This window comes from Mus musculus, chromosome 14, assembly GCF_000001635.26.
Source record: "Mus musculus strain C57BL/6J chromosome 14, GRCm38.p6 C57BL/6J".
NCBI lineage: Eukaryota > Metazoa > Chordata > Mammalia > Rodentia > Muridae > Mus > Mus musculus.
In genome coordinates this window covers 42,066,769-42,086,849 of record NC_000080.6, presented here as the reverse complement: position 1 = coordinate 42,086,849, position 20,081 = coordinate 42,066,769, and the positions used below count along the sequence as shown (strand labels likewise).

General features: G+C 41.9%; 1 pseudogene across 1 annotated transcript; it reads right to left on the bottom strand.

The window, feature by feature from the left end:
• Positions 1 to 15,502: 15,502 nt before the first annotated feature.
• Gm7991 (predicted gene 7991) lies at positions 15,503 to 19,812 on the bottom strand (annotated as a pseudogene). Its single transcript, NR_165615.1, has 5 exons — positions 19,657 to 19,812; positions 18,642 to 18,804; positions 17,552 to 17,683; positions 16,690 to 16,871; positions 15,503 to 15,863 (listed from the first exon to the last, which is right to left on the bottom strand). The product of NR_165615.1 is annotated as a predicted gene 7991 (transcript).
• Between the last annotated feature and the right edge of the window lie 269 nt (positions 19,813 to 20,081).

Below are 20,081 nucleotides of genomic sequence, written 5' to 3'. Positions count from 1 at the left end.
AGTCTCCAACAGAAGGCTCCTCATTACTCCTGGGCTAGTCACCTCTGAGCTAATCCAGAATTCCCCATTCCCTGATTTCAGGGCTAGTTCTCAGCCTGCTGGCCTCCTCCATGTTCAGCTCCTCTAAGATTTCTAGAAGTGCCTGCATGTCTAAGATTCTGAGAACCCCTTGCCCTGGTCTCCTTGCAGGCCAGCAGGCTCAAAACTGCTGTGAACTCCCTGTAACCCAGAACTGTCTGTATGTCCAGGATTTCATGGGTCCCTGTCCCCAGACTCCTTAACATAGGCCCATAGAATTCAGAACCTCCATTCTCCACTATTGCCTGTGGTTTCCATTGTCAAATGGACTCTAAGGAGTCAGGGAACCCCATCTTCCATCCCCTCATGTCCAAGTCCACATTCTTCCACCCCTAAGTAGTGTGATTTCATTTCCATCCAGGTCAATATCAGAAAGTGGGCTTAGGATAAATACAATCTACCATGTCTGCATTTGATCTGCCCAGTGGGTTTTCCACACCTGTGGTACAGGACAGAAAGCAAAGCCACACTAAGTCAAGGAAGTAGTATAGAGGTGGGATAAATGACTGAAGACATTTGAAATTCCATGTGGAAACCTACAATTGAAGAAGCTTTATAATACACAAACGCATATAAAGGAGGTTTAAAAAAATACCCTATTAGGGCCAAGTTTGGGTTATCTTGTTTTGGGTTGCTCATCATTGAGTCTCATACACTTTCCCCAATCATTAAAGACTGATGCCATTGCTCTTCCTTCCTTTCTGGAATTCAATGCTAAGACCACATTCCTGAAGAAGATGGTATCTGGCACAGCCATCAATTCAGGCATCTATCTCATTATATTCTGTGTGTTGAGAACATATTTATTACTCTTTAGTAGTTACTTGGAGATATTTGGCCCATTGCAACCCACAAAATTTATATAGAAGAGGTAATCCTTTGGTAGCCGAGATTGCAACTCCCAATCCGCCATCACCCTCCCAACATCTGTCTTAAGATCTGGCAACTGATATTCTAATTTCAGCTTCTCTAAGTGGGCTAAACTGGAGAGGGAGCCCAGGGCCTCATGCATACCAAGCAGCAAACACTACAGGAGAGTACACTGTACTTCACCACAACACACTGTACCACGCCACACTACAGTACACTACACTAGAGAACCCCAGTCCTCTTGTTTCTCTGAGATCAACTTTCTTTCTTAGCCCTTTCACAGCCTTCCTGTATGGATTATCTGCCCAAACAAGGTGAATATAATAAACCAAAGTGAACATTTTCTACTTTCATAATCCACATTGAAATTTGCTGTGAACTCTATGCAGAGTTCATGACCACCAGGAACACCTGGCCTCCCTTCTCCCCATTGTCACTTACTGGGTTCCCTCTCCATTTTTTCTGTTCTCTTTCTAATCTGAGGATACAGCCTTGGATACTCAGATTTTGGGTACTTTGTCCTTTCCTTCAGACCTCTGTATTTGCTGTGTCTCCCCTTAGGACTCTGTGCATCAGGCTGAATACTTAGTAGAGCTGTTTCTAACTCTGCATCAGCAGATACCCACAAGAGCTTCTGGCCCTCAGACAGGTGGTTCTTCAAAGCTTTAGAGAAGAGATGTGACTCTGAACAACACCCTAACTGCTGCAGACGGATGGCTGCTGAACAAACTCCATGACTAGTTGTCCCAGGAGGGTTTTGGGACTCCTCCAAATCTGGCTGCACTGCAGCTTCTCCTAGAATTCAATGTGGATGCCTTACAGGTTAAGAGGATCAGTCAAGTACCAACAAGGTGGCCACATGGACGCATCCAGAAAGGCATGGTACAGGAGAAGCTGAGAGTCCTACATGTTCATGTGAAGGCTGCTAATAGATCATTAATGTCCAGGCAGCTAGGGTGAGGGTCTTGACCACACACACACAGTGTCTCATATACTCTAACTTGGCCACACCTTCTTATATTGCCACTCAGTGGGCTGAGCATATGAAAACCATAACAAATATTGATGCACAAATACTCAATAACTGAATCTAATGTAAGAATGATTCAATGTTTTGTAATTCATCAAGGCAATATACTATGTAACAAATTTAAGAAATTATTACTTGATCATCTCATTAGATACTGTATCATCCCACGGATGCAGGAATGATTCAATATATGGACATCCATCAATGTAATCCACTATATAAAATAACTTAAAATATATTGGATAATCTCATCAGATGGTGAAAAGTGTTTGACAAAATACAATACAACTTCAAGATAAATGCATTGGAGGATTCAGAAAGTCACGGTCTATATCTGAATATAATAAGAGCAAAATAGAGCAATCCAGCTGCCAACATCAAAATATATGGAGAAAAGTTTGAAGCCATCCCATTAAAATCAGAGACAAGGAAAGACTTTGCCCTCTTCCCCTATGTATTCAACATAGTCCTTGACATTTTATCCAGAGCAATCAGGCAAAAAAGCAGATCAAAGTGATACAAATTGGAAGGGAGGAATTCAAGACACTACAATTTGAGAATTATGGGATATTTCACATAAGTGAGTGGGTTTACAGATGTACCTTGGCTTCCAAAATATGGCTGTCCTCTGGATTTGATCTCTCTCAATGTGATGCTCCGTGGCCAATCTGGACAGTTGTCTGGAGCTGTCTGGGCACCAGGACCCATTATGGGAGAAATGGTCCTTGGAGGAGTGGGAGGAAGATGGATGCTGACTTGTGTAACCATTTGTTTGTTTGTGACTCAGCATCAGGCACTGCCACCTCCAGAGTGAATCTAACCATCTCCAGCACAAAGTCAGGATGTTGTGGAAGGAGAACAGACAGTTACTAGAGGAGCAGATTGCATTAGAAGAATGTTCCAACGAATCAAAGAGGCTGTGTAAAGAAGGCAGCCTGAAGACCAATGACCTATGTACCAAGCAGCAGCAGGTAGGGTGCATAAATCATGAGGAGCAGGTTGCAGTCATGTCTAACCTTAAACACAGTCAAGCCTAAGCAACCATCCTGTACCTTATCCAGGCTCTCTCCTATGTCTCATCCAGTTGTTCATTTCTGTGATCATTTCCAAGACTTTATGTGCAGTTATCCTCTTTCAAGAAACTACATATTTGGGAAGTAAACAATCCTGCTCAACTAAAAGCTGCATTTCCTTATGATAGATAGGTTGAACACACAGTACACAAGTATTAGTGAAATTTATTACTAATGCTAAATGTGTTCTATGTGCTTGCCTCCATTGTAGTAGCACAGAATGTTGATTGATGAAGTCATTTGCTTCTTAGGGGTCATGTGAGATCACAGGCAGGACAAAATTTGCGAGTATTAGATCCCAGTGGAATTGCCATATGAGTGGAAATCATTGCCTTTGGGGGGAGGCTTGTATGCTTTCTCTCCCCTTTCCCTGCATTGCAAGATGGTCTCATCGCTCTGCCTACATCTTGGCTCACACTGAAAGAGCCTGAGCAGGTACTTGTCAGGACTGTTTTATGTCAGTGTTGCTAGAGTTCTTTCCTAGAGCTTATATTCTGGAGCTGGCTGGATCAACAGGGATGTGAGAAAGGCTTCTCTCAGGCTGAGTGTTGGTGTGAGAGTTGTGAGGCTTCAAGAATGAAATTTCACTAACACTCTCAACCTAGCCTAAGAAATGTGCCCCCTAAGAAATGTTAGGGCCCATGGGATGGATAGCAGAGTCCAGTGTCTCACATTAAACATAAGCCTTCCATAGTCCCCATTCAACTGTTTCTCTACCATCCATTGTTATCTCCTCATAGTTTTCTACTCACTTATGATTTGTGGACAGAGAGAGTGATATATCTATATACATATATATATAGTGAGAGAGAGAGTATGTGTTTGTGTGTGGCATAAGCATGTCTGTACCAATATGTATATTGTTGGTGTGTTAAATGTCCACTTGTTTTGTTCAGTTTTTCTTTTTTGGTTTTATTTATTGATTTATTGATTGATTGATTGATTGATTGATTGGGACAGCATCTTTTTGTTTGTTCGTTTGTTTTTTATTCAGTCTTTCTGTAACATATTCCCTAGAAACAGGTCTGTCACTGAACCTGAGACTTCCTGTTTTGTTTAAGCTGTCTGACCAGCATCTTTGAAACTTCTGTTACCTCCCAGGGAGAGATCTTTGTATGGTTTGGTCTCAATTAACTGTTATGAGGTTCAATTGCTCATAGCTAGGAAGGTCATGGTGTTATTTTCTATAATTTTATACAAACATTTTAGTGTTTTGGATTTTTTTTATTTGTTTGTTTTTGTAAGTGCCAATTCATTAACAAGGAGGAAGGCAATGCTGTCTCCTTCAGGTGCCAGACACACAACTTGGCTCACTGTGCCTTCTCATGAGTTTTATCTCATCATGATGGAAACTTCAGAAAGAAGTAGTAGGGAGGGCGTAGACCAGAGGTGGTCTTATACAAGAAACCTGGGCTACATGTTACCCACAGTTGAGTGTTTCAACAATTAATGCCTTACTAAACCAAGAGAAACCATGTTGCCAACACTTAAAAGTGAATGAAAACATAGATAGGCCAGCCCACCTTTTCCAAATCTTACCATGTGACCTCAGATTCCCCTTCCCAGCCCTTCCCTCATTCATTACCACTTCCAGACCCAGGGTTTGGAGGCCCACCCATGTGAGAAAAAATCGCAAAGCAGGCATGGTACCTTTAGAATACGAGTATGATATGGGGCACAAAAGGAGTGCTCAAAAACAGCTAGCTGAAGAAATGAGACAAAATGGGGCTCCAAGGATCTCGATGTTCCTATTGAAAGAACACTTAGGAACCTAAAACAACAGCCTATCCTTCTACGATGGGAGTGTGGAGCTCTTGGAGGTCAGGGGGCAGGAGTCCAGGCACCGCGGAGTCACAAAAGATGGTTCCCTGGCCTGGTAGGAAAGCATTGGTGTTGGTTGAGGGACCACAGAAGCCAACATACCTGGATTATCATGGCTCTCCATCCACTGGTCCTAAGACTCCAGTGGCCCTGGGATCAAGCTTCTTCGTGAAGTTCCACTTCTGTGTCTGTCTTCTGCTGCAGGGCCTTCACAAAGCACTCTTTCTCTTGCCTGCCTCGTGGATGCTGGCAGGGATCACAGGAGATACTCAGACCCCTGTGTCAGGAGGTGAGGACACCAGGCAAGATGTGACCTTCATGGCCACTTCCAATCCAGCCACACGCTATTGTCCCCCTCCCAGTTGGTCACTGCTAGCTTTCTTTTCTAGGCAGAGGAGTTCCTGGACCCCTGACAGCAACCCCTTCCAGCTCTATGGTATGGAGAGGTGACTCAGGATGTCACTTCCGGAATTATCTAGGAACCAGGTCCTCCGATCTTTTCTATGGCAGCTATCTCAGAGCAGAGCTCCCAGTACACTCCTAGGACAAAAGGACAGTCTCCAGTTTTATTGTTTTCTAATTAAACTCTTTAGTAATAAAAAGTTAAGCATGTAAGCATTTTAAAAATAAAACTTAGACTCCTTTGCCTTCATTGCACTAAGATAAACCCCTGGAATCTAATGAGTGTCTTACTGGCTTCACCAAGTGGATTCATGGAATCCTACACTGCATCACTTTGCTGATGTTGTTTTGCTGAGTGTATCATAGACATGACTTTGCTTCTGTACAGATTCCCTCTAACTGTTTTGCAGAGTGCTGCATTTCAGAAAAATCAAGGCATGTTAAGTCACTAACCTCTTTTTGCCTGACATTACTAATGTGTATGTGTGTGTGTGTGTGTGTGTGTGTGTGTGTGCCCACAACTATGTTCTTAAATTGGGTATTTTCTTTACTCACATTATTCCATTTCTTGATTTCCCGTCATAAAAAAAAAAACCCTCCTCCAATTCCCTTTCCACTCCCCTTCTTACCAACCTACCTACTCCTGCTTCCTGGTCCTGCATTATATCACATGAACTATAATGAGTTGAATTGCAGCTACTGGATAATATTTATGGCTAACTGTTTTTATTGGTGCTAGAGAGTCTTATGAGAAGTAGCTAAGCTAGGTTTAGAGAGCAGAATATATTTCAGCTTGGAGATTGCTGGAGGATGTTCTTCTGAACTCTCTCTTTTAGAACCTTGAATCTTGTGTGGACCCACCTGTGTGTGCAGAGGACCCATTTGGCTGTTCTATATCATACTTGTAGAAGCAGCAAATATCTGCATGGAAAAAGTTCCTGACAAGGAAATCAGCACAGGCCCAGGCAGCACAAGTTGGGTTAATTTAAGAATCAATTACAGATCTCAGGTCTCAATACTTACTCAGTTGTCAGGAAATGTGCTGTAATATAGCAGTGTTTTTATTGGTTTGATGTGTGTGTATGTGTGTGTGTGTGTGTGTGTGTGTGTGTGTGTGTGTGTGTATGTGTTTTTGCCCAGGTGTTTATGAGCATGTTTATGTTTCATATTTGTGTATTTTCATCCTTGTTTATTTTCATCCTTGCCTGCTACCATTTTCTTTTCAACTTTGCCTATGCTTCACTCAGTCTCCCTTCCCTGGAGTTTGTTCAGGGTGTTATGATTTGAAAGATTGAGTTCTTTGGAGTTGAGACTGTCCCAAGCCGAAGGGCCATAAGTATGGTGAAGTGTAAGAACAGGGCTGCCTCAGACAGACCCTTAGGCTCATGATAGTCAGAAGCGCAAACACTATGTTCTGTCTGTAGCCCTCTGTAATTCCTGTTATTAAAAACAGCTTTAAAGTTTCACCAGCTCAGGACAGGTATTCTTGCTTCCTGGAGTTCCAGATACAGAACTCCCAGCACCATGTCTGCCCATATGATGCCGTGCTTTTGACAAGACAAAAATGTACTAAAATATTGAAAATATAAGCCCAGTTTCAACCTCCCACATCCAAGGCTACATTTTTCTACCATCTAAGTAGTGTATCTGCATTTCCATCCAGGTCAATACCAGACAGTGGGCTATTGGCAAATATAGTCTAACATCTCTGCATTTGGTCTGCCCAGTGGCTTTTCCACACCTTTGCAGGGCAAAAAAGTAAAACCACACTAAGAGAAGGAGGTAGTATGGAGGTGGGATAACTGACTGAAGACTTTTGAAAGGCTACATGGAAACCAACAATTGTAGAACCATTATAATATACAAATCATATAAACGATGTTTAAATAGAATTAATCTCTTATGCTGACAATGCCTCCCCTAAATCCCATAAACTATCAAATGAAAAACCCAGGGGCAGTTTTAGGTTATTTTGTTTTGGGTTGTTCATCATGGAAGTCTAATACCCACTCAGGAAACATTAAAGGCCATTGGGATTGCTCTTGGATACTTTCCAGAAGTCAATGGTAAGATCACATTGCTGAAGAAGATGGTAATTGGCACATCCATCAGGTCAGATGTCTGTCACATTAGTGTGTCTGTGTGTGTGTGTCTGTGTGTGTGTGTGTGTGTGTGTGTCTGTGTGTGTGTGTTGTGTGTGGAGAACATACCAATTTCTCTTTAGCAGTTCCTTGGAGATATTTGGCCAATTGCTGCCCACCACAGTACTTCTACAGAAGAGGTAATCCATTGGTAGCTGAGTTTGCAACTCATTGCCTACGGTCTCCCTCTCAACATCTGTCCCAAGATCTGTCACCTGCTCTTCTGATTTCAGCTTTTCTAAGTGGGCATTACTAGAGAGGGAGTCCAGGGTCTCAGGCACGCTAAACATTAAGCATTACATTATACTACACTTCACTACACTACACTAGCCAACCCCAGTCTTCCTGTGGAGAACTGAGCTGAACACAAGCAAGCACTCAAGTGAGCTAGTGAGCATATATGTGTTCATTTCTCTCTGCTTTGGACTGTCAGTGTGATGAGACCTGTAATGTGAACCACCAGCTGTTATGACTTCCTGCAATGATAGACAGTCCCATGAAATTGTAAGCTAAATGAACTGTTTATTTCCTAAGACACTTTTTGCCTTGGATATTTCATCACAGCAAGAGAAATGAAACTACCACCTCTGATGAGCCTTTTCATTTGTCCACCCTGTCACATCTTTTCATTTGGAGACTTTGAACTATTTACTTAAGTTCTCCATAAAATATATAGTAAGTTTCTGGGGAGTGAACTTTCCCTTCTACAGTGTTAAGTACTAGAGTATATTTCTAGAGTATATTGTAGTTTGAAATCTCTTACCTAACAGTATCCATCTCCTTCCTTCTAAACAAATCTCTGCAACAACCATCTCATCAACTCTGAAATCACACCACACATCATACATCTTTGCTCTACTCCCCACACAACCTATGCACTAACCACACCATAACCATAGCATATGTCTTCTGGCCAAATTATATCCTAAGAGGATATACAGTGGGGTGATACATGGAGGAGAGAAAAATACATTTAAATAAAGGAAGACCTGGAAAGATGACCCAGACAGTAAGTACTCTCTGCAAGTAATAGGACAGAAAATAATAGAACAGGACACTTCATGTTCTTATCTGACCTAGACATGGCACAAATGTGTGTATCCCTCCATGTTAAAATGTTCATGTTTACTACATATATCAGACACACACACACACACATTTTTATAAAAATTTTTTATCTAACAACCACTGAAGAATGTCATGCCCTGTCTCTGACTTTCCATTCTTCAGAGAACGATGATCTGTAAGCAGAGCGAAAAGTTAGAAATGCATAAGGCATTCAGTAGTTACAGAAATAAATGCATAAGGCATTCAGTACTTAGTGAAAGGCTTTGGTCCTGGGTAACCCCCTAGGCTGCCCCTACTGTTTTCATTGCATGTCATCTACTCCTCACTATCATGGTGCCTTTCTTCTACTCTGTACAGCTATAGTACTGTCGTCTCTGCATACTTGAAAGACCTACTGAGATTTGTTGAAAGTTTCTTTTTTTGTGTTAATAATCAAAGGAAAGTAGACTAGAATAAAACCTGTGTTGCTGTACTTCTCTCCAACCCAAATATGTCCCAGCAAGGAACAATACAATATGATTACATGCAGTGCACCTAGAAGGGCAGATCTACTGCTACAATACCATCTTTCAGAGCTTATGAGACACCTTCAAACTTGCAGTTTATCCAGACCATGTGCTTCTGCTCCACTTTTCTCCTTCTTCCTCCTCCTCTGAGTCCTCTCTGTCTTCCATTTTCTCCTTCTCCTCCCCCCTCCTTCTGCTCCACCTTCCCTTTTACCTGCCCAATCATCAGCTCTACAAATTAAAATAGGAATCAGGTTTACAGGAAATCACCTGAGTGCTGACTCATTCCTTGTTCACAACCACTCACAGGAGAACAGAATTAACAAATTATATAATTAGCCCCAGGGCTATCCACAACAAACTTGTGATGGGAATATCTCCAGTTTCTTTTCTATTATTCCTGCTGGGAAAAGCCAGGGGCAATGCCCTTGAGCTTCAGTGAATGTCAACCCTGGTGATGCATGCTGACCTCTGGAGGTGTCTTTCTACTAAAGGCTCACCCCTACAGTCTCTACAGTCTTTGACTCTAAACAGCAGGGATGGGATCAGGCACAGGTGTCTTCCAGGAAGCTCTAATGACTATTCTAATACTCAGGCACTGCTCTAAGCCACAATGTTACCTTCTCCCTCATTAGAGCAGTATTCTGTATTCCCAAGAAAGAGAGATTTGGAGCAAACTAATAAGAAGTCATCAGGACTTTGAGACAATTGGTCTGGGGAGGTGCTACGTACTCTGGTGGAGTCAGCTTGACAGGCGAAAGTTTGGAAGCTATCTCATTAGGAAAAGAGTTTCACGAAAGCTCCCTCCTGGAGTCTGGCGAAAGCCATGTTCTCCAGTTAGGTCAGTTTGACAAGCGGAAGCTTGGAAGCTGGCCATGAGGAAAAGAGTTTCAAGGAAACTCCCTCCTGGAGTCTAGTGATCCCCCTAACCCATAAAATTAATTTTCCACTCCCGCATTGGTCTAGTGTATGGATCCACGTGCCCTCTACTAAGCATTTTCCTATTATAAGTGTCATTTAAGATTGAATTCTGACATAGCTAAAGCCTCTCCCAGTGTTCCAAGATTCCAGAATACAGCGAGGAGTTTAACCTATTCAGTAACTAATTAAGCATTACAATAAAATGGCCATTAGCCCAGTTGATCTGCAGAAAGAGCCTGGGAATCTCACTGAGATAGAAATCTTTACTACAGGCTACATTCCATGCAAAGAGCAAGTTGATATACTTTCCTGATAAATGGGGAATTTTCCAGACAAGATAAGATTTTACAAGGCCTAGGAATTTAGGGGTCTGTGACACTACAATAATCTTGAGGCCTGTCAAGAGTTAAAAACCCCTGGTGCTATTAACACTAAAGTGTGAAATTCTTGCCTGGCATTAGGCTGATCCTAGGCAGGGCTGTTGATCTCTATTGTAAACGTTTATCCAGTTCTTGCAAATTCCTTTTTTGCTTGTATCTGGTAAATTTCAGTGTACTTTGTCTTATTGTGATTTGTAGCTCCTGATAATTTGCTGTATTATAAACTAGTCTAATGCTCGACCTGACATTACATTCAGATTCAACACCTCTCTTGTGTGTGTCTGTTTGTCAATTTAATCCTAAGCTTTGCCCACCTACTCTACAGACCAGTTCTATGGAGACAGAGGGGCCCAGAGGGTCTGCGGCAGGGAGGAAAGGGCAAGATTAGAAATTTTGCATCTGAGGCCCCTTCAGGAGGTGTTCGTGTTTTTAAAAAGCCCTTGAACAAACAGCAAAGATGCAAGCCTGGTACATTCTACAGGAAACAAACAGATCCCATGTGAGTGGAGGCTGACATCATTTCCCCTGAAATAAACTTCAGCAAATGTTTGAAGAATAGCCATTTGAAAAGTCCCATGTTGATTTTCTGGAGTTATCATTACAAAGTACCACAAAGTGGATGCCTTAATCAATACAGGATTTTTATCCTCAATTCTGAAATTCAGGAGTTCAAACCTATGGTGACTTCATTTCTTTTCCTGTTGCTGTGATATAATATCCTTAGACAAGGGCCATCTTTCTGTGCTACCCAGGCAATTTGCAGGGCCTGCCCTCCTGAGTGTTTCAGCTGGTGAGAAGCAGGGCCAGGTGTAACACTTGTATGGCCCTAAGTCCTGCTCCCCTACCTGGCACAGGGTTGAGAAATTGGGGACAACCTCTCTCCCATGCCCATGCCACAGCTCAGCTGACAAGTGGCAGAGTCATCTCTGCTGTACTCACATTCTTGGGGCTGGGTCACTGTTGCTCCTGCAACCTGTCTCAGCTCTAGTGTGCAGCCCAGGTGATATGGTGGGAGTAATGCTCTAACAGCTACAGTTTGTGAGGGGTGGGTAAGCTGTCACTCTCTCTTGTCCCCTGGGCTTCATTCTTGTCTACCTAAGGTGGCAAAGGATAAGGGCAGAAAGGGTACCTCCCCTGAATTCTGGCTACCTCACTGCAGATGAGTGGCAGGTCCAGCTCTTCTGTGGTGTAACTGGGGAAGATTGAGAGATGTGGCATTAGTGTGTGTGTGTGTGTGTGTGTGTGTGTGTGTGTGTGTGTGTGCATGCGTGCATGCGTGCATGCGTGCGTGTGTGTGTTCACTGGGCTCATGGCATTCCTAGTGTCCCTCTCATTCTCAGGTTGAGGATGAAGTTATAATCTCTCAGCTACTGCTCCAGTACAACGACTGACTGCCTGACTGCCTGATGCCATTTTCTCCAGCCATGATGGCCACAGACACATTTTCTGAAATTTTGATTCCAAATATACATTTAATGGTTAATTTCTTTCGCAAATTTACTGGATTAAGAACTTCCTAGTGGACCAGGCATGGTGGCATATGCCTTTAATCCCAGCACTCAGGAGGCAGAGCTCTGAGTTTGAAGCCAGCCTGGTCTACAAAGTGAGTTCCAGGACAGCCAGGGCTATACAGAGAAACCCTGTCTCAAAAAGCAAACAAACAAACAAACAAACAAACAAGATCTACCTAGTATCTGAATGAGGTAAAACCTACAGATATATGTATGGGGACATTTCCAAATAGGATTAACCAGGTACAAAAGACCCACCCTGCAGTTTGGTGGTACAGTTTTATGGCCTTAAATCCCAGACATATAATTGAAGAAATATTATAAAAATGGAAGAACTTAGAGATATTAATTTCCCTTGTAGAACAGATTTTGACATGTGCTGGAGATACTATTATGTTCTTTCCTGGAAATTTTCTACTTTTTTTTTTCTTTTTCGATTTCTTCTTTTATATATCATTAACCAGCACTGAGTTCTTTGATCACAATGAGTTTTGTACCTATTATAGATTTGTTTGCTGTTGGTTTTAAATGTTACTGTACTGTGTTGCAATAGGGTATATGGACTTATTTTGGTTTTGCTCAAATTTGTTTTGTGGCCCACAAACTTGTCTATTTTAGAGATGAGTCCCTGGATTGTTGAGTAGAATGTTTATTATTTGGTACTTGGGTAGAATATTCTGCACAATCTGTCCATTTGATGTGTAGTATCATTTAATTCTCATGTTTCTCTATCTTTTGTCTGTGTTCTGGAGAGTAGAATACTGCAAAAAAGCTCACTACTATTCAATTGGTATCAATCTGCAGTAACCATAGAAAACAAAAATGTAAATGGAGACCGTGGGAGTAGAATAGGCTAGCAGGATACAGGTGATAAGGTGATATGAAAAGGAAAATGGATAAAAGAGGGAGAGGTTTAATTTGAGAAGGATGAGAGAGAGAGAGGAGAGAGAGAGAGAGAGAGAGAGAGAGAGAGAGAGAGAGAGAGAGAGAGAGAGAGAGAGAGAGAGAGAGAGATGCTACTGGGAAAAAAGTCTTCCCCAAGAGCCATAGGCTATCAAATAAAAAGTCCCAATATAAGGCATGGGAGACATCCTTTGGCTGTGTTTGTCAGGAGACTCCAAGAGTCTCTTAATGATTTATAGACTATTGATTTTTGTGAGGCCAGAGAGCTAGGGGCTGAGGGAAGCAGGCCTGGGGCAAGAGGCAATTGAGGCATGTCCAAACCCTGGAAATTTCATCCTCAGAGTAGCAGCAATAGAATACCTTTTAGAGATTCACACTGATTATCTGAAAAGGTGTAAGTATAAATGTTGCAAAAGAGCTTTCCAGAGAATTCTACTGGTTGTAGTGTATAGCTGCAGTCATTCATTTCTCCAAGTTCTAGGGTTGGACAAGGTCACTATAAGAAACAATTGTTTATGGACAATAAGAGCTTCTATCATGCTCCAAGCTGAGAACCTAAGAAACGTCACTATTTGCAGCTAATGTAAAATGTGTAGACTTGGGGATGAACAAAGCTTTAAGTTCATTAGGCTCAACAGCCATTTCAGAGAGAAGGGAGCAATACCATACTCAGGTCTGTACTGCTGTGTGTAGTACATGTCAGAAAAAGGGAGAGGGGAGCTATGTGCTTCCAGGACAAAGCATCAAGAACACTTAGGTTGCTAGAATTTGTATTCTATACTATATTGTTTATGGTATATTATATTATATTTATGCTACAAAATTATTGTTGTACATCAAGAAGACATTCATCTTCTTAGGAGTTGAAAGACATGAGCAGAGATTAGATGATGTTCCGGGTATGCAGGGGCAGTGTATTTCCACACAGAGGTGTATGGGCTTCCCCTCTTGCTGAGGTTGCACCAGGCAGGGCTTCAGAGAAGGCAGAAGCACATCCAGAGCTGCTCAGCAGAGAGCAGAAAATGTCTAAGACTGTAAATTAAAACTTGTCCTCACCTGCCACCAAGAATATTTAATGGAGGGTTGTTAAGTAAAGTTAAAAAACGTTGAGCAAAATCCTGTAACATGTGTCATCCTTAGTCTTACAAAGACTTAAACTACACAGCCCCCAAAGAAACATGGCAACGCTTGCCTTGATAGGCTATTACATCTGAAACCGCCCTTCTACCTTGTCTTCACAGTTGACCACATGTTGTAATTCAGTGCCACTAAACTGCCCTTGTTGTTTTGGGTTTTGATTGCTTAGGGGATTAGCGTTTTTGGTTACATTAGTGTGCAGATTTGATTTTTATTTTCTCTTTCTTTTTTCTGGTCACTATTTTGATATTTTGCTGAAGCTATATACACTGCATATACTGATCCAACTGAGTACAGAGAGGTTCTTTTTAAACCCATACTGAATGAAAAGTCTGCACTTTTATGAATTAAAAAACAAACAAACAAAAAGAAAACAAGTTCAAAGCCTACACACTCAAGCCCAGCGTTTTTAGCTGGGTATGGTGTCACACTCCTGGAGCTCCAGAATTCACAGGCCAAGATGGTTTTCTGTAACCTCCAGGCATCATGGTCTAAATCGAGAATTACCAGACAGCCAGTGCTTCACAAAGGTACATTTTGGGGGGCATGGATGTCATGGCCTACTCTGTGTATAAGCACTTCATGATAGAAAATGGATATATACTGTATCCTTTAGGTCATAGATTTAGGTACCCCTAAAATATGGTATATGGCATGCACGTGTTCCTGTAATAGGCATGCTGACCAAATTATGAGAGTCACAACTGTAGTGCTCTAAAGCTTGTTATGAAATGAATATTCATTTGGGGTTCATAAGAAATCAGGAAACCCAGAGCTATCTGCCTCTCATTTCCTTGATATACAGCATTGGTGATAACTGTAAAGCAGAAATACTGAATTTCCAGAAAAGTACCTCCATCTACCCATGTTGAGATTTCCCAGACATGTTGGGACATGGCTTTCTTTTTAGGTAATATTAGGGTGACTACACATTTGGAGCCTTTTTGGGTTTTGTTTATTTGTTTGAATTTGGAGCACTGTTTTTATTATTATTATTATTATTATTATTATTATTATTACTATTATTATTATTTATATGTATGTTTTGCCTGCCACAACCCGCACCTGGTACCAGCAAAACCAGCAAAAAGCAAGCAAGCCAGGCTTGCAGGGCAGGACCCTAGGGGTGACCAGAGGGGGCTCTAGAAATCCCCACAGGACCACAACTGTGCCCCAAATGCATGCAATTCCTCCGGAGGCCAGAAGAGGGCATGGTATTCAACCAGAGACTCATTAATAGGATTGTTAGATGCACTCTGGGTCCTCTGCAAGCCTGTAGGTGCAACAACATTATGAACTAACCAGTACCCGGAGCTCTTGACTCTAGCTGCATATGTATCAAAAGATGGCCTAGTCGGCCATCACTGGAAAGAGAGGCCCATTGGACACGCAAACTTTATATGCCCCAGTACAGGGGAATGCCAGGGCCAAAAAAATGGGAATGGATGGGTAGGGAAGTGGGGGGGAGGGTATGGGGGACTTTTGGGATAGCATTCTAAATGTAATTGAGGAAAATACGTAATAATAAAAAATATTTAAAATAAAAAAATTAAAAAAAAAGAAAAATGTTCTTAATGGAAGAACCTTCTTTCTTCTCCCTACTCTATATTTCTTCTTTGTCCTTCCAGACTGTGTGGTTTTTTAATTGAACAAGATCATCCACAATCAAAGATAGAAGTTTATGGAGACCTATAGGTTCAGGTGCTTGAAGATGAAATGCTAATTTTCCTAGGTTACCTGGCACCCATCCAGAGCTCTTGTGGGTTCAAGATAAGGCCATAGAATTGTCAAGGTTGGAGCAAATCTGTCACCTCTCATGGAGGATAACCATGCAGACTAGGCATGAAATGCCTCATTGATGAAATGCAGAATTGAGAAGTTCCTCAGTGGGTAGAGGTAGAGGAAGGAATAACCATTTAAGGGCAGTTCACCAGTGTTGGGATGAAACTTCAAACTCTCCTGCATGGATAGATCCTGAAATAGAGGCCACATGCCCATGGTGGACAGCATGTCTGTGCAAGGCTAGGAGCAAAAAACAATGAAGAATCTGTCATGCTAGAAGACCAAATAATTTAGAATATGCAGTGTAGATGTTTCGACTGAGAAATTCAACTCTAGTATTCTTAGTAGAGAAATAGAAACCTCTAGAGAACATTCTTCTTGGTCAGAATGAGGGGTATATATGGAGAAATTTTTTTCATGAAACCTCAAAACTCTCACACCAAACCTGAGATTGTGAGAAGCCTTTCCTACATCCCTGCTCATTCAGCCAGCTCCAGACCACAAGGCCCAGGAACTCCAACTCCAACAGCGCTCAAAGAAAATAGGACTGGCAAGCTGCTAGTCAGTCAGTGTGAATCAAAATCTACAGGGGAAACGGTGGGGGTGGGGGACAAAAACTTCCAAAAAGGCAACAAGGAAATCCACTTATTTGTCAATTCCTCTAAGCTATCATCCCTGCAAATTACTTCCTACCTGGAATCTCACATGATCTCCATAAAGCAAATGGGCTACAAGCCTTTACATCTTCCTTCAAAGCTCTCTACTATTCTAAAGAAAGGCTCCAGCCCAGCACCGTTCAAACTTAATAGCATGTAGAGTTGTGATGTGTAATCAACTAATCTCCCCTAGTGAACTGCAGATTATAGCAGGGCAGAAAAATTTGTTTGCTAAACATGCAGTTTCTTGAAAAGTCTACCTCCACAGAAAGCCTTGTAGATGATCACCTAAATAAACACTTGGAGGAGACAGAGGTGAGTGCCTGGATAAGTTGGTGGACTGTTACATTGATTGTCTATATGTATGGTTAGCCATGAGGGAAATCTGCCTCTGATACACATCATCCTACCTGCTGCTGCTTTGCACTTGGGATGTATGTTCTTGCTGGTCTCATCACAGAACTCTTTTCTTCACCAAAGGATGCCTCCTGGTCAGCCTGCTCTACCAGCAGCTTTCTGTTCTCATTCAGCAACATCCTTACTTTTTTTCTTCAATTGATTGCATTCTTTCAGGAGGTGGGTGTGCCTGATGCTGAACCACAAACAAATAAAACATAAATGTTGATTCCCACCTATCTTCGATTTGCCTGCCACTCTTCCAAATATTATGATCCCTGCAAGGGCTCTGATCCCCAGAAAGCCCGAGACTAGAGTCCACTGTATATCCATAAGTACCAAATAGAGGCAGGTCAAATCCAGAGACCAGCCACATGTAACAAGTCTCAAAATATTTCTGATAACCCTACACCAAGAGTGTTCCATATACATCACAGAAGAGGAAAACTTCCTCATGGTTGCTCATATGTGTGTAGTACCAGAAAACCATCAGTAGGGAGAGGGCAATGCCCTCTTAGGGAGAGAGAAGACCCAAAAGGTATAAACTCTTTCCATTTTTGTCATGGATCCCAGATCTTGTAATCTGCTGTCAGAACCCTAGAAGTTCAGGGTTGCTTGAGATTCCCAGCATGGTGGAAATGGTTTCGATGCAGAAGATCCTGAATTTGGAAGAATAAAGACTGGAGGGTCTTGGACAATATTCACACTTAGGAAAACTGAGTCCAAGAGGTACAAATCCAAGACCCATGACTCAAGGGAGGGCTCCTATTAAGAAACAGAGAGTATAGAACTAGAGCTCTTACTTTTGTACAAAGTCCCAGAAGGCCACAAGCATTCCCTGCCTAGTGCTGGGTCTCAGCTGTGTCTGGGACTCACCTGTAGGAATCGTTATCTTCTATGAATTCCTTGTACTTCTCAATGGTATCACTTATTGACTGCGTCATTTTCTCCATATCCAACATTGTCTTCTCATGTTGTGATTTAATGATGGTGAATTCAGTGTTCATCCTGTGGTAGAGCATGGCCCAAAGAGTAAATCATCCTCTGAACTAAGCAATCAAGTATCATGTGCAAAAAGGCTGTATCTGGAATTCCCAAGGAAATTGTATGCCACATCCTTGCTCCTTCCAACTGGGTCCTATTGGTGCTGATTAAACTTATTATCTTGGGCAGAGGACAGAGAGCCAGGGGACCAAATGGAGATAGCTGACCCTCAAGAACTCTTAGGTGAGCCTCAAGGAATACACTAGTTCTGTGAAATATTTCTACTAGACTGTCCCACAGGCTTTGGTCCTCAGTTTTAAGGCTTTTTTTTTCCCTCTTAGTTTTAAGGCAGGGATAATCCTTTGTTCATATTGCTACATGAATTCTCAGAGGGCATAACTAGTATATAAAGGAAAAGGCTTTATAACACTTCCTACTCCAGGAGAATCCTATGTGACACCAAGTTAAACACAGGGAATAAAGAACCCTGATGATCAATTTGGGCCTCTAAGGGCTCAACACTATCATGCCCTACAAACTGTCCATCACACAAATCCTCAGAACCCATCGAAGGACCCACAACCCCAGATCCTGAACAAAACACACACAACTAACTTCACACACAGAAAAAAAATTAAAATGCCAAATAAATCCAGGTAGGTTCCATAGACTCAGAGTACAATGAATAAAACAAGAGTAAAGCAGTAATGGCCTGCAGACATTGCATTCTTACACAGTAAGGCAGCTATTGTGACCAGGTCCTTCCAGCTGTTGACAGAACCAATCAGACTCCAAGCACGTCAAGGGCAAGTACAAAAGAGGATGACCATAGAACACACAGCACTTATCTCATCCAACAATTAAATAACTGTCAAGACTTCTTATAATGAATGTGAGAGATGACACACTCCATTCAAGGGAGAAAATGTGGGTCAACAGAGAGGGCACAATACAGTCAACAGGATACAGGGCATAATTTTACCTATAGTTCAAATCAGTATTCATGTCAATGTCCAAGATTCGAAAAAGTTCTTCCCACTCAGCATTTATCTTCCTGATATAAAATTTCATATCTTCTAGTTTATTCATATTCTTCATATGATTAGTGATGTTGCAACTTTGGGATGATGTTCTCCCAGCAGACACTGAAGATAGATAAACACAAATGCATTTCCATAGTTGATGGCCCAGGGCAGGGGAGACCATTCTGAGTCCCAAAGAAAAGGTTGAGGAAGAGAAAAGCTAGAGACAGGATTAATCGCTGAAAAAGCAGAAAGGCTTTTTTTGAGCTGGTCTGCTAAGCTATATTCCTCTTCCCAACCACCACTGTTGGTCCCAACTACCACCACAGTTCTTATAGCATTCCCCCTTGCCCTGAAATCCAAAAGCTGCCTCAGACATAAAGGTTTGGGGAACATTTCCAGCTCATGTCATATGTTATGTCAAGAAAACCTGAAGTTCATAGTGCTTAGCAAAGGTCAACCTGGACTGTACAAATTACTGCATCGTAGACTCCTGGCCATCACTTCTCTAATATCTGTCTTCCTGAATTCCCAAGTGCAGGCATGAGGATGCTGGGGGTTGTACCATAATACTTTACTCATCAATACCTAATCATGTGTGTTCAAACTCAAAGTGTCTGAGACCTCAACACATGACCAGGTTAGAATCCTTCTCTCTTCTCTGCATCAGAGACTCATGTATCCTACAATAATCTAGAAGATGAAGTGCTTCAACTCCCTACCAATAAGGGATACATTGTTATTCTCATAGTGCCTTCACAGGGCAGTCTTTGACACTAAATGAAATTGAATAGCTCCCAGAAAAATAGCTGCAGGCTTGTCAATTCCTGGCTCTGTCAAATGAATTATCAGGAATTCTAGACTCTTGGTCTGTCATTAAGAAACTCCAAGGCTCCAGCTTGTAAGATCTACTCAGGGAAGGCTAGCTCAAGCCTACCTGTTCCAGAAATTTCCCCAACTCTGCCAAGGACTCACCGTGTCTTCCCCAGAATGATTTCATTCTTCCTTTTTCATAAGAAAGGATGCCAAATTCCTTCTGCCTTGGTCTGGTCTCTCCTTGATTGCCATTCTCCCTGTGAAATAACCTGAGCAGCCGGGAAAACATGCCTGATAGAGAATAAGAAAGGCACTGAAGGAATATCCCACAAGCAGCTTTTGTAACCACAACACAGGTGATGTCATAGAAGATTCTAGTTCTCTCATAGCTACAACAGATGGTCCAAGGAAGGCATTACTTATGATGTCACTGGGAAAGGCTAAGGCCTATTTGATAACTAGTTCTCCCCAAATTGACCAGTTTCTGTTGTGCATTTCCTGGAGCCTCTCCTGTGACTTGGGAAATACCCTTTGGCAACCTCTCCTTCCAAATTTAAGAGATTTCTCATCTGCTTCATTAGAAA